General features: G+C 46.2%; 1 long non-coding RNA gene across 1 annotated transcript; it reads right to left on the bottom strand.

The window, feature by feature from the left end:
* Positions 1-7,036: 7,036 nt before the first annotated feature.
* Positions 7,037-8,469, bottom strand: LOC127323516 (uncharacterized). The gene is made up of 3 exons (XR_007865795.2): positions 8,092-8,469; positions 7,673-7,984; positions 7,037-7,097 (listed from the first exon to the last, which is right to left on the bottom strand). It is a non-coding gene; the product is annotated as an uncharacterized lncRNA (long non-coding RNA).
* Positions 8,470-9,324: the final 855 nt, after the last annotated feature.

Raw genomic sequence — 9,324 nt, 5'->3', positions numbered from 1 at the left:
TTCACTTCTTTGTATTTCATATGTAAATGATAGTTTCCATAGGGTTCTTGAGAAATAATTTCCTCTCATTGAAATCTTCTTAAGATTTAATTTCTCAAACAATCATGTATGAACTCATATTGACCTAAGTCAAATGTTCATCATCCTCATTTGTGAAAATGATTTAAATGAGGCAGATCACCTCATACTATTTAAATAACACTACATTTGATTTAAATCTCAAGTAATTCATATAAGAGAGTTTGGGACCAGGGGTCCAAAAATCCCATGAATTCATGTGAGACAAGTTTAAATGAAGTATAAGACTTCACAAAATTTACTTTAATAGTTTTGGACAATATCAACTAGTTAAACTAGTCAAATGATCCATTAATTAAACTATGGCATGATCATACAAAGTGACCACACCATTTTATTTCATAAACAATTAGTGTAAGTCAAATGTGAGCTATTAGAGTTGGAATTAACTTAATATCTATTTTGGTTGATTTTTAAGAATTATTTGAATAGGGAAAAGTCCCTGTCTTGTTATTTTTATCACATTAATTCTACAAAGAATCTGGCCATGGGACCAGTGGCATTGGTTAGATAGTTTCTCTAGCTTTCCAACCATATAAAGTTCATCCAATTTGGTTTAGCCAATTTAATTCTATTGAATTTCAAAGTGTCAGCAGTATTCAAAACTATTTGAATCAATTAAATCCAGTTTGAATAAAAGGGCCGGCGGGAAAAGCTAGTTGGGCTCAAAGGTTTAAAAACGGCCCAAGGCCAGCCCAGCCACGGTCCAGTGCCGCGCGGGCTGCCTGACAGAGGGTCCCGCCTGTCAGCGAGTGTTAAACGCCGAAGCGGTATGGGCGAGTCTGAGGCGTTGGATTAGAACGCGATCAAACGGCTGTGGTTCATCGTCCCGCCGGTGAGAGGGGAGTTCACCGGCGGCTCAGGTAGGGGGTCGGAGAGCTCACCGTGGCTCCAGCTAGGGTTGGCAAGGTGCGCGATGAAGTTGTGGATGACGGCGAGTCGACTGGTAGCAGCGGCTCGTCCTGGGGTGGCTCCAATCGACGACGGCGTCCACCAGGTACTGGCGGCTCCGATCTCCAAATTGGAGCAGCTCCGGCGACGATCGAGTGAGTGGAGTGGTGGTGGCGAAGCAGTGAGAGGTGGGGAGTGAGCTGGTGTGGTTGGTTTGGTCCAGGGAACCTCCTATTTATAGAATCGCATGAGGGTTGCGGGGCAGTGAGGTGGGCGACATGGGCGCGGCGTCTCCGGCGGCTGGTCGAGCTGGGCGAGGCTATGGCGATGCTCTACGGGTCCAGGCGATGCTACTGGTAGCGACAACGTGGTCGGGGAGCAACGGAATCGCTCGCATTGCTTCCGTGTCTGTCGCGCCCGCGGCGGAGCAGGGTCTCCTTCTTCGGCGGCGGTGCGCGCGGGTCGTGGTCTTGGCCGTGTCTGGCGGCGTCCAGGTGGCAAGTGCGTGCTCAAGGCGTTGAGAGCAGGGCCAGGGAGTGAGCGAGGTGGTGGCGCGGCGCGTGTACTGGGCGTGTCCGCGCGCATGCATGTGCGATGCGAGCGGCGTCCAAGGCGTGTGCTGGCGCGCGTCATCCGGCGTCTGGTCGCCGTTCCTTCGACCATGGCGGTGCTAGGGCTTGCTAGGGGACGCGTTGGCGCACGGTGGCGAGGTGGTCCTGGCAGAGGAGCAAGGGGAGAAGAGGGAGGTCGACGAGCTCGGGGACATGGCTGGCATGGCCATGCCCTAGCTTGCTCTCTCTCTCTCTTAGCCTCACTATGCTCCACTTAAGGTTTAAGGGGACCAGGGAACACAATGTGATAGGTTAGGGTAGTTTAGGTTAGGTAGATTCACTATTTGCAACTATTGCAAATAGTGCCCGAATTTGTGAAATTCAAAAATAACCAAATTTGAAATAATTCACATGGTGAAAGTTTTTGAAATGTGAGTGTTGAAATAAGTTGTAAATGACCAGAGAGGTTTTGAGGTGGTGGTGGAAAAATTAGAATTCAAAAGTTGGCCAAAATGGCTAAGTGTAGATTGTTGCATATGTGAGAAAGTTGGAACTTTGGAGGAGCCTTGCTCATGATCAAAGATGAATTTGGCATGATGATCTTCACCAAAGTTGTTCACCTTGATGTTGACTTTGAACTGGTGCAAAGAGTTAGCAAGAGTTTGTTTGGAAAAAATGAATGGCAAGGGCTCAAAGTGGTGATCAGACTAGAATTGTCCAAATTGACCATTATCATATGTGAGTTGGATTTGTGTTTGAATTTCATTTGAAATGTGAATCTTTGATTCCAAAAGTTGTAGTAAGTGTTTAATAACATTACTCAACTAATGGTGAAGACCAAATAGGTCTAGGGTCAAAATTTATAAAAATGCCATAGGGCATATGTGAGGGTTTTTAGGGTTTTGCATTTTTTGGAATTTCTTCCTCTTTGATTTATTTGGTTGGTGATCTTCATATGATCACATTAGGGTTTTAGAGCATATCAAATACAAGTAAAAGCAATCATCATGGCATATCACTCAAATGCACAAGTCCTATGCATGGTACTATATGCAAATAGAAAAGTTTTTGTTGGTTTGAAAATTTGCTTTCTGGAATCCTCTAACTTTCTTTTTATTGAAATTTGGGGTGTTACAGCAGTCTCCATGGGAAGGACCCTTCGTCGTTAGCAAAGTGCTTCATAACGGATCGTACTACCTTGTTGATTTCCGAGAGCTGAAGGACAGACCTGCTAATTGGCACCGGAAACGCAAGCGTGAGGATCTGGATGACATCTACGACGAAACAGATCGCCCCTGGAACATTGCACAGCTACGTCCTTTCTACACTTAGCGTATTTTTTCCGAGTTACAAACTCTGTAATAGTTATACATGATCAATGAAATAAAGCTTGTGGTTCACTCTTTGAGTCTTTTACCTCCTTTACTTGTTCATTTTTAGATTGTTTTCCGACTAAAACCGCAGAGCTGGATTTTTCCGCCTAGGCGAGTATAAAAGTTGTGATTTTCAAAAATCGTCCTTTAGGGCGTAAGCTTAAGTTTTCTGATTAAATTGTTATCTGTTGCGAACTCGTGGATTCCTAGTAGCGATTTCCGGCACCTATGCTTGGGGGCTTGTTTCCGCGGTTATTGACGGATTGCCATTGGGCTTCGTCGCCGCTGGCGAGTGTTTCCGGCTAAGGTCTTCCGGCTCGCGGAAGGTCAAGCGGGCAAGCCGGAAAACAATGAAGTCAGCACTTGCTTTCCAACACAAAACGAAACATGCACATAATATTAAAGGATAGCAGGATAAGTGTTTCCACCCCATGCATAGTTGTTTCGTTCCTAGCTACTTAAGAATTTAAAGTCCTATTACAAACCCACTCTGGGGCCAAAATTATGCAACTTTGTTTCATTGTTCAAACAGGAACTCTACTCGGAGTCCTCTTCTTCAGATTCCTGGTAGGCGGAGCCGTCGCCGTCGCTGTCGCCGGAGCCGGCCTCGGAGTCCTCACCAGAGCCTTCTCTGGAACGCTCGATGCTTGACCCGGAGCCTTCCCCGTAATACTCCGGCTCGCCTTCCTCCTCCTCTGCATCGGAAAATCCCTTGGGCAGGTCGTACTTGTTATACCAGAACGAGTGATTCACCCGCCTGACAAACAACTGCTCGTATCCTTGGGTTTCCGAGAGGATGGCGCCCATGTCGGAACCCTTTGGAGCTCCGCGTGGAACATCCGCAAAATTGAGTGCGGGGAAGTGAGCCTTGCAGGTGGCTAAGACCAGGGAGGCGACTCCACGCGCGGAAGATTTCTGCCAATCCTTAATGAAGTCCGGCACTTGTTCCATTAACTTGGTCATCGTGTCGATCACGGAAGTTTTGGCCTTCTTCAAAGACAGAGTCTTGGCGATTCCGCGACAGGCTTCAAATAACGCTTCAATGGAAATCCGCGCTTCGTCGTATGCCTCCGTCCTCTTCAGGTTCGACTCCTGTGACCACTCGAAGCCAAGGCTCGCTGTGGAAGAAGGAGGTCCAGTTCCGTTACGGAGAGAAAAGCATATGAGGTAGTCGGAGCAACAACACGGAAAAACGCTTACGGAAGATAAGTTTGTCGATGGCCTCTGCCTCCGCTTCTAGAACTTTGTTTTTGGCCACCAAGGAAGTCACACGACTCTGGCTCTTCTTGAGTTTATCATTCAGATCCGCCAGGTCGCGGGCATGCTTCTCGGAGAGCTCCTTCCTCGCCTCATTCTCCTTGTCGGAGGATTCTTTGATGAAGGTCTTGAGGGACTCGTTCTCCGCCTCAAGCACCTTGACCTTGGCGGACAGCTCATCGAGCGTGGAGTGCTTGGCAGTATCTTCTGTAGGCAGAAAGTTGCACATATTATGCATCATGAATAGTTATATCAGCACAAGAAATCAAAGTCAGGTTCTCGTACCATGAAGGCGGGTCTCAAGAAGCTGGATAGCCTTTTGGCTGTTTTCCGCGTTCTGACGCAGCCCTTCGATCTCCGTGATCTGCTCCAGCACATGAACGCGTAGATCTTCGTGCAATTTCCGCGTGGTCTGAGAAGCAGAGAGGAGTTAGCCGGATATTTAAAATCTTGGGGGCTGGCGAGGAATTCAAAGTCTTGAAGGTATAAAATTTTAAATTTCCGCCTAAGGTACATCTTGAGAAAGCATCGGCTAACACATGTTACGCGGAAAATGTCTGACCCAATGCTTGGGGGCTAGTATTACCTGCCGCACTTCCTTGTGCTTGGCGAAAAACACTTTCAGACCGTCCTCCAGGTCGGTGAGCTCTTGCATCTCATCGTCTGACTTCCCCCAAACCTTGTTCAGCATGGCGGAAACTTCCGCGTGGCGCTGTGCGAGGGTAAGCTTTTGCAGAGATTGAGTCGGTCGGGGGTCCACCCGGATCGCGTTGGAGGCTTGAACGAGCTTTACCTTCTCCTCATATTCTTCCTCTGTGGGCTCCACGAAAGTGGCGCCTGGTTGATCTTGCGGAGGAGCAGACGAGGAGGCACCCTTGGCGGAATCGCCGTGGTCGGCGGGATCTTCCGGAAGGTCATCAAGGTTGATGACATCCTTGGGATCCGGCTTGGAGGCAAACGAAGCCTTGGGTGGGACCTCTACCTCAGGAGTAACAGGAACTGAAGCCGGAGACGGCTTGACCTTCTTCTTCAAAACCCTTAGCCTTGGGGGGCTGGCTTCCGGAACTTCAGTAAAAAGAAAAAAGCATAACAACTAAGTAAGGGTTTGCTTGTGAAGCCAGAACTTGGATCTCGGAAACAGACACTTACCCGGAAGGCTTGAAGAAGTGCTGGATGGCGGGCTGCCCTTTGTTGCTGGTGTTAATCAGCTTGAGGCGCTTCTTTTCCGCCTCCGCTTTCCGGGTAGCCGCAGTGCTAGGCACTTCGCGGGCGCGTTTAGCGGTGGGGCTGGAGGGAGCAGGCCTCTTCCTCTTAGGAGGGCGCGGAGCCTCGTGAGCCTCCGCTTCTGATGCAGCTTCAGGATCCGTGTTGCCGGTGGTAGGAACCCGGAGGATAGTTCCGAGTTCACTTTCTTCAAGGGCCTCGAGCTAATGCATAGAGTTAAACACTTAGACAAAAAGTTTGAATGCGAAGAAAAACAATGGACTAAAGTCAAGACGACGTACCGCGGTTCCGGAACCATTCATGTGAATGTCTTTGTTGCACACGTGAACGTGAAGTTCACGCGGAATCTTGATGAGGAGCCGGATCCTCTTGTCGATGGCGTCGGCAGAAAGATTGTCTTTTGTGGCGCGCATTGGGTCATCGCGCCCTGTGTACTGGAACATCAGGTGGTCCCTGTGAAGCGACACGACCTGATAAGGTTGAGTGTCTCTGTGTATAGTGCTAATCCCTGGATTGGTTCACCAGCACACACAGTTTCCATAGGTATCAAAGTAACAAGTGCATCATTAATTAACGAATGATCCAGAATATTCATTTATTACAACTTTGCATAGCATAAAGCTAGCTCAAATAGAGTATCCAAAAACAACGGAAGCAAATACCGTAAAAAGAGGCTCCATCTTTCAATGTGCCACAGGCGAACAGAGTTGAGTGGAGACTCGCGACCTAGTTGATCACTCGGAATAATAACCTGCAACATAAAAGGTTACAGCCACGAGTGGTCAATATATTTTGGAATTGTATTGGCAAGGGTGCTTATTTGGCGAGGTAGAGTTCAAGGCAAATTTGCATAAAGCGATAGTTTTATCCTATCATTTTATAAAACAATTTTATTTTCAAAACCAGAACATGGACACGCTGATAGACATCAGGTGCTCCTACCCAATTGTTCAACCACAAATTTTAGTAATTACGAAATTGAGATGAGTGAGAAATTGTCATAGCTCCAAGTCTAATTGCTCAAATTGTCCGTAACCGGGGACACGGCTAAGTACTCAGATTTTACACTCTCGAGAGGTTTGTGTTCTTTACCCGTATAACCCAGACAGCCCACGTTTACCAGTACACGCATTTTGTGTAAAGGTTGAAAGAAGTCCAAGCCGAAGCTTTTGGAGAAGTAGTAGAACAAACCACCCACGTGCCGTACCAACCTACACTATTCTACATCTCTGGCCACGATGGATTTGAACTACCACAACCTACTAAGCTCAGTCATAGCCCATATCAACAGACATACGGTAACACACGTAAGCATTCAAACAAGTCACCAATCTATTTCTCTAATACCCTAGGCGGCAATCCCCACCATGACGAACACTCGATGACCCAATCAATGCCAATCCGCCTAGGTAGTTCATTAATTAAAGTTGTTTTCAATTATAACAAAATATAGCTACAACTCAATAAATTTAAAGAAGAATTCCCACCCCGTTTACTGAGCTAGCTAAGCAATTCTACAACGATGGCGACAAAGGAGTGACACAAGGGGGACACAACATAGGAGCAAAGCAAAGCGGAAAAACAATTTTCCTACACATGCAAACTACATAAAACAATCTACAATGCATAGGAAAACAATAGGACTTTTATGAACACCACTTGCCTTGGTTGTTGAAGTTGTTCACGCACTCGTTACAATCGCAGACGTTGCACTCCTCGCAGTCTACACGTAGTAATCATATTGCAATCAATAAAAAAATAAGCATAACATATGCAAACAACATGATGCATGATTATTTGATAAAACCAAAAGGGTATCAATATAGTCTACTGGTTATTAAAATAGATATGATGCATGGGAAAATATTTTAATGCAAGGGTTATTATTAGATTTCAACCTATAGAGTGCTAAGGGTTAAATTCGAATTATGTAGATTGGTTTTGAAATTAACTTAAACAATTTCATGATGGTGTTCCCTGCATAGCTAACGAAATTTAGAAACTAATGCAGAAAGAATCAACTAAATCGAATTTATAAAACTATAGTTATGTCAAAAATACTCTATTGGAGTGTTTTAAATTCACGAAATAAAATATACAGTAAACTTCTAATTTTATTGAATAATAAAATTCTAGATGTTTTTCTGAATCCGTGGATATCTTATTTACGGAAAACGGACGTGTAATTATTTTTCTATGAATTTTACAAAGTTAGTATGTCAGCAGATTCGAAAAAACGAAAAGCTGATTTGTAAACACTAGGAGTCCGCCACGTGGCGCGACGTAATTCGCCCGTACCTGTTCACGCGGATCAGCTATCCGAACCGTTAGATCTAATGCATGGCGAACGGCTCAGATTGGATTTGGCCGGCTCACCGGAGAAGACAGAGATGGCCGGAGACGGGCGGCTAGGGCGGTCAGATGTTGATGGTGATGGTGGCTCCGGCAAACTCCCGAGGCGGAGAAGTAGACGACGGTGTTCCTCTCCTCCTGGCGATCACGTCAGTGTCCTGGTCGTCGTCTTCCGCTTCCCGGAATGTCGGCGAGGTATGGATGGAGACGTCGGTCTTTGGTGGAACTCCGGCGAGAAATCCCGGCGACTCCGGTGCTCTACAGATGGGGAAAAATGGTCAGGGCGAGGGTGTACTGCATTAGCAAGAGCTTGGGACAAAAGTTAGGGACAGAGGTGGTCGAGATCGATGAAATCGAACTCATACCGAGCTCCAAAACGGCGGCGACGGCGAGGTCGAAATTCGGCGGATTGGAGCTAGATTGGTTAGGGTTTTTGAGGGAAAAAGTGTGCGGGATCGTGGAGTATTTATAGGAGATTTTTCGTGGCCGAGGGGGCAAGATATCTGGGCGAATCGGACGAAGAATTCGGGATTTTCCGGTTCTGTAACGAACTCGTGCGGGCGCTGGTCTCTGGCTGGAGCTAGAAGATGGCTGTGGGTCCCAGCTGTCATTGAAGAAAAACAAAAAAGAAAGGAGAGAAATGGGAGGGCAGAACGTGGGGCTGCACCATGCTGCTGCTGGCCATGCCGCTCACGCGCGCGTGCGCGATTTCGGCAGGTCCGGCCGTTCGGCCGCGCTCCCGCGTGCGCGTTTGGCTGGTTGGCCCGGTCGATGCAGCATTTTTTTTGTTCGTTTCTTTTGCTTCTATTCTAGTTTCTTCTACTCCCTCCGATTCATATTAATTAACTCTAATATAGATGTATCTAGACACATTTTAGTTCTAGATACATTCATATTGAAGTCAATTAATATGAATCGGAGGGAGTATAAAATTTAATCCGATAATCTGATTTAATTGAAACTAAAACGTACATATTTGTAAAGTTCCAAATATTATTTTAAGACGATGTGAGACTATTTCTCTGTCCAAGGTAAATACTCAAAAATAAATTTTATAGGCTATTGCCTAATAGCTATTTAAAGATTTTAATTGGCGAAAACAATTTTTTTCAAAATATGCGTGAATGCATGATGCAAAACCCAAATCTAAAAACTGGGATGTTACAGACTACCACCCTTAAAAGGAATCTCGTCCTCGAGATTCGAGAAGGCTAGAAAGAAGGGGTTTAGGTTCGGTATGACTACGGTGCTACCACCCTTAAAAGTGATGAGGGCTGGTTTCCCGATCTTTCACGATGCACCTTGTTGATCCATAGGACCGATAGATCTTGAACTCCCCTGACAGATTCAAGGATACTCAAGCACATATGATTACTCTTGACAGACTCAAGAACTCACACATCTTTATTGGATAACTAGACGAACGTCCGAGACGCCGTCATAGGGCCAACCCCGCAGGGATGGTGATACTGGAGGAACCCAAGGTTCTACAAGACTTGAATCAAAACTAGACTAACTGAAACCCTAGCCGCACCTCCACCTTATATGAGGGGTGGGGTGGCCGGCCAACCCTTATTGGGCCTAACCTAATTCGACTT

The sequence above is a fragment of the Lolium perenne genome, chromosome 3, assembly GCF_019359855.2.
Source record: "Lolium perenne isolate Kyuss_39 chromosome 3, Kyuss_2.0, whole genome shotgun sequence".
Lineage (NCBI taxonomy): Eukaryota > Viridiplantae > Streptophyta > Magnoliopsida > Poales > Poaceae > Lolium > Lolium perenne.
Note: the sequence above shows the minus strand (reverse complement) of the source record. Positions and strands in the feature narration are given on the sequence as shown.